Below are 6000 nucleotides of genomic sequence, written 5' to 3'. Positions count from 1 at the left end.
ACAACACGTATATTTTATAATTATTATAGTTTTTATCACTATAAGAACCTAGTTAAAGTGTGAGATGTTGGTGCAGTAACTTCTTCCCGCCACTAGATGTCAGTGTTTCATGTGAAATGAACGTTCAGGCTGCGAAGCTTCTTTAACTCATCTCAGCAGATGAACCTCTAAACTAAAACAGTAAATCACATTTAACAGTTTAATGAACCTGGAATTAAAATCACTTTATGTTAAAATACTGAAGTTAAATATGAACAGAACAGGAAGCAACGTTAGAGAAAAAATCACTGGTTGAGACGTTTTAATGCTCCTTTGATGCTTCTGTGATATTTTTAATATACATTCATTAAAATCTTTATATTTTATTATAATTACTCAGAAATTAAATGATATCAAAAGGTTGAAGTGCTTTGAAACATTTAATCTCCTGAATTCACAGTTAATTACCCAAATATATTTAATCTGAGATTATATAGTGTCATGATTAATATTTATGACATTTTCTGGTCTTTTTGTACTTTACTGATCTTATTTTTATATAATAATATTCTCAGTTATGCTGAATTAATTTATATCTTCAATCATCTTTAAATCTTTTTTCATCTTTATTTATTATTCAGTGATTAGAGATAATTTCTTCAGTATGACTCAGTTGATAAACTAACAATAAACTCTGCACATAGAGAGAAATAATTATAAGAATCATGATTCCTCGAAATATATTTAGAAATAAACGTCTCATTTCAGAAAAAAAGAGAAGAAGAAGAAAACAGCTGATAACTAAACGATAATCAATATTTTTGATCCTTTATTGAACAGACTGGTCGAATGAGAGCATTTTACTGTCTTTTACTATTTTTTCTAAACATTAAAACAGACACAAAACCACAGATAGAAATAAAAATGGTGCAAAGATTAAGAGGAGGATCAATATTTCCAATAACCGATCATCGATTAACTATCAGTGACGACTGATGGCTGCACGAGAAGACTTTATTAGGATTGTTATAGATTTTTTTTCCAACTTCGAGACCGTGTCAGTGACAGATAATCAATCTTTAATTGATCTTTGAACACTAACCTATTATGGATTATTGATGAAATATATTGATTGATATGTATTTCCATTGTCGGACATCCTTCACATATATCAGCGGTGAAGCCGGTCGGTCCCGACTGAAAAGCTGAGAGAGAGAGAGAGAGAGAGAGAGAGAGAGAGAGAGAGAGAGAGAGAGAGAGAGAGAGAGAGGAGGGAGGGAGGATGGGGGGAGTCAGAGGGAGGGAGGGAGGGAGGGGGGGGGAGGAGGGAAGTAAAGTAAAGTGTAGAGCGGTGGGCGCGGTGAGAAAACAGCGCATCCTGGAGTCTCCAAAGCTCCGCAGCATCCAGATGAAACATCCCACGGTTCAACAACAACAACAACAAAAAGAAAAAAACAACAAAAAAGAAAGAAAAGTTGCGTTTCTGCACTTGTGTAAAAGTGACTTGTGCTGTTGTTTGAGCTGCAGCTGCAGCTGCATGGATCCTTGATGCGGAGAAACGCAGAGAAGAAGTGAACTTTTTTCCTCTTCTTGTTGTTTTGAAGCCATGCTGAGGGCGCAGACCGCTCCGTGCGTCTTCCTGTAGATGGGATTTCATGTTGGGGGAATATCTGCATGGTGGTTTTTTATTTTTTTTTTATTTTCTTCCTTTCTGACTGAGAGAAAAAGTTTGACTTGAGTAAAAGAGAGAGGAGAAGGAGAAGGAGAAGGAGAAGGAGGCTGCAGGAGTCTCGCTCGGGACGAGGAGAGGAGACAGTTGGGTGAGTTTTTTTGGCCATGTGCTCGTGGAAAACAGTGTGAGAGTCTGAACCACGGTGTGAGTTTGGAAAATGTTGCTTTTAGTGGCGATAAAATACAAGAAGAAAGCACGAAAACACACTGAAACAACTGGTTCTTATTATTTTAGGGCTCTTGTACTTTACGGTGTTGCTCTTTATTCTGTATAATATAAAATATTCATTTAAGTCTCACTATTTTAAAATCTCTCTTAGTATCTTTACAATATTCTCCAAATCTTCATTATATTTTCCCTCATTGTGTAACTGAATATCATCATTATAAGACATTTTATTGGCACTTTAAAGATGATTTTTAGGTCATACTCATGTATGAAATATTTAAAGGTTATATATTGAAGATTCTCTCCAGTAAAACCTGCTTTCAAGGTGATTTTAAAGTTGTCCAAACATTGAGGAAAGTTTCTTTTTCCCTCCAGATTTTTCTTTTGTATCTTTTTGCATCTTTTCTTAAAATTAACATCATATTTAACCCTTTTTAAAATAAATTAATTTAAAGGTGTTTGAGTTGGAAAAAAGCTGTTAAAAGTTGTGAATCATTTATGAGTTTTTTGCAGAAGAAGTCAGGTTTTTATCACCTACAGCTTGCATTGATTTCCTCTCATTATCATTAAGATTAGAGCCTTTAATTGATTAAATCTGCAGGAAAAAAAAGGCCCCACACAGATTAAATCTGAATAATAATAATAATTAAAACAAATCTGAGAAAGAAAAAATCTTCCTGATTGTGTCGGGGGCTCGTTCCCCCTCGTCCCTCCAGAGTGGATTTTTTTTTTTTTTTTTTTAATGCTAAATGGTCGGTTGCATTCATTTGCATCAGAAGAAAAGTTTTAGTGCATTTGCTATTGTGCAGAATGAAGAGTTCCAGCAGTCAGGGAGCAAGAGGAGGGTAGAGAGGGAGGGGGGGGGGGGGGGGGGGGGGGGGCTGAAAAGATGTGAAGAAATAATGGGGGCCCTTCACATTATTCAGGATGACATGGGGGCTTCCCAAACCTGTGATGGGGATGTCACTTTCATCCTGCCTCCGAGCGCCTTCCCCTCCGCTGTCATTTTCACACATTTTTCCTTCCAACCCCCGCGTCCCGTTTGCCCGCCGTCATTACTGATCGCAGCTCTGATTCTCTGGCAAATAATCTGTGGAGGGTTTAATGATGCAGGGAGATGCTGGATTTGGTGCAGAAAGAAAGAAAGAAAGGCAGTTGCAGGTCATGATAAATGTGAATTGGAAGTGAGTTTAAAAAAAAAAAAAAAAGCCCCTGCTGTGAGGACTCAAAAGTCTCTTATCCCACAAAACAACAAGTCCACACCAATTATGCCATGTGGCCCCGGGGGCAGTTGTTCCTTGTGGGTTTTGTGGAAGAAAAGAAGCATCAGTGGCTTTACACAAGCAGGGGAGTAAATCCACTAAAACCCAGAGGGGGGGGTGGGGGGGGGAAAGGCTCCCGTGTCTTTTAACATTTACCACAAAAACCCTCCAAACATGTTTAAATACTTTTATTTCTAGGAACAAGTGGAGCAATGACAGATGAGAACGTCTCATAAATTATTAGATACAATCTTCTGTTTGTCAGCTTTAACTGGATTTATGTGTTTTTTTTAGTTTTCTTTCCTCTGTGTTATAATAAAAATGCAACTGCAGGACAACTTTTTAAAGATTTAATTTACTGCTGGATGTCAAAATTAAACCTGTTCTCTTTAAAGACAGTTGTAGCAGAAAAGATGATGTTAAAAGTCTATAATTTTTCCCTTAAACCTGCTCTTTACTCCTCTGAATTTGTTGGCCGAGTTGACCTGAGACTCAGTTGTGATAACTGAGTTATTATGTATGAAATAGTTCAGCAAAAAAATGATCCATAATTCTTTGGTTTTGTGCTCGTAAATGTGAAGATTTGCTGTTTTTTCTCTATTTTGAATGATTGTAAACTGAATATTTTGGGGGTTTTTTTTGGATTGTTGATCAGACAAAACAAGACATTTGAAGTCGTCACTTTTCTTACATTTTATAAACTAAATGATTAGTTGATTAATTGAAAAAACACAGACAGATTAATTGACTAATATCGTGCTGTTAAATCAGCTCTGCCCCGTTGATGCAGGACTGAAGGTTCCTCTGGTTTCTGGCACCGAGACGTGAGCAGCAGATCCTTTAAGTCCTGTAAGTTGTGAGGTGGAGCCTCCGTGGATCAGACTTGTTTTTCCAGCACATCCCACCGATGCTCGATCGGATCGAGATCTGGGGAGTTTAGAGGCCAAAGCAACACCTTGAACTCTTTGTCGTGTTCCTCAAACCGTTCCTGAACAGTTTGCAGTGTTGTCAGGGAGATCAGGGAATACTGTTGCTATGAAGGAGTGAACTTGATCTGCAACAGTGTTTCGGTAGGTGATTCATGTCAGAGTAACATCCTCATGAACGCCAGAAGGTTTCCCAGCAGATCATTGCTCAGAGTATCACACCGCCTCCGCCGGCCTTCTTCCCATAATGCATCCTGGTGCCGTCTCACATGATGTAAAAGAAAAACATGATTCATCAGACCAGGCCGCCGTCTTCCATCGCTCTGTGGTTCAGTTCTTACACTCATGTGTCCTTTGTAGGTGCTTTCAGCTCTGTGGTCTGACACCGTCTGTCATAGTCAGCATTAACTTTTTCAGCAGTCTGAGCTACAGAAGCTCTTCTGAAGGATCAGACCAGACAGTCTAGCCTTCACTCCCCACATGCATCAGTGAGTCTTGGGCGCCCCTGACCCTGTCACCGGTTGTCCTTCTTGGTAGGTGCTGACCACTGCATACTGGGAGCCCATAATCTGTTCTGGATGTTCTGACCCAGTTGTCTAACCATCAGTTCGGCCCTTGTTAAAGCCTCTCACATCCTTACGCTGCCCAGTTTTCCTGCTTCCAACACATCAACTTCAAGAACAGACTGTTCTCTTGCTGCCTAATATATCCCACCTCATGACAGGTGCCATAATAACAAGATAATCAATGTTGTTCACGTCACCCGTCAGTGGTTTTAATGGTTAACGGATCGGTTGTCTATGTTAGTTACATTCCTAAAGGCCGACTCATCATCTTCCATCTAAGACTGAAATAACTGTTTTATAACGTGTGTGAGTGTGTGCAGAAACAGTCCCACCACACTTCCTCCGGTGTGTTTGTGTTACAGCCGTTATGGTTTTATGTTTAAGTGGATTACCACTGTTTGCTTTTCTCACTGACCCCTGATAATCACTGGCAAACAGGTCCAACAGTTAAAATGGGCTCTGATTATTTTGAAAGTATTGGACGCATGGAGACAGATTGCTCAGATAAAGTGAATTAGAGTTAAATCATACATTGTAAAATAGTGTGTAATACACACACACACACACACACACACACACACACACACACACACACACTCTCTCTGCAAACATTTATTTTGTGAGTTGCTCTGAGACTGCGGTCACTTTTTCTGCCAGATCTTAGACAACATGAGAAACTTCCTCCGACAGAGGAAAGCAGCTATCAGGCAGCAGCAATTACACATGATGAAAACAGAGCCGTGTTTAATGCAACGCCATCACACACACACACTCTGAAACACACACACACACACACACAGACCAAGAGACATCAGAAATCAAAGGTCCAGGGGCCGCTGGGGGCCTGTAGTTCTTCCTCTTTGCTGTGTACCCGGAGATCTTCGGGAGCTGCTTTGATGCGTCTGTTAATTAACTCCTGAAGGGACGGCGATAACGCCACGATCAGGCCTGACAGCCGCTGAGACGAGGAGTGGATGAATATATATATATATATATATATATACAGACACATACATATATATAAATGTGTGTGTGTGTGTGTGAATCTGAAGGGCGGATGTGAAGGACGCCCCATGCTGTGAGAAGAGACATTCTGACACGTCATGAAACAAATGATCTCAGAGAAGTGTTTGGCTTTCTGCGGAGGGACAGATCATCTCTTTGGTTGGTTTGGTTACATCTGATAGCTTTGCTGTGTTTTCAATGATCGCTGCATGCGGCGCAGAAGAAGAAGAAGAAGAAGAGTCTCGAGCCTTTAATAGTATGACAAGTAGTGAAAGCGAAAACAAGCTCTGAAATGCTGCCAAACCACAGAATCATCAACCAGGCGGACCAACAAACCCGTTCGCTTTGTTGTTTTCTTTTTC

The 6000-nt window shown here is 39.8% G+C and overlaps 1 protein-coding gene across 1 annotated transcript in view; it reads left to right on the top strand.

Moving 5' to 3' along the window:
* The first annotated feature begins 1373 nt into the window (after nt 1–1373).
* LOC122976161 (zinc finger protein GLI2-like) overlaps nt 1374–6000 on the top strand; it is a 100599-nt gene continuing 95972 nt past the window's right edge. The window contains exon 1 of the mRNA XM_044344460.1: nt 1374–1799. The gene's annotated coding sequence lies outside the window, so the exon portion shown is untranslated. The remainder of the gene's footprint in view (nt 1800–6000) is intronic.

This window comes from Thunnus albacares, chromosome 24, assembly GCF_914725855.1.
Source record: "Thunnus albacares chromosome 24, fThuAlb1.1, whole genome shotgun sequence".
Classification (NCBI taxonomy): domain Eukaryota; kingdom Metazoa; phylum Chordata; class Actinopteri; order Scombriformes; family Scombridae; genus Thunnus; species Thunnus albacares.
The sequence above is the reverse complement of the archived record's forward strand: the minus strand, read 5'-3'. Positions and strand labels throughout refer to the sequence as shown.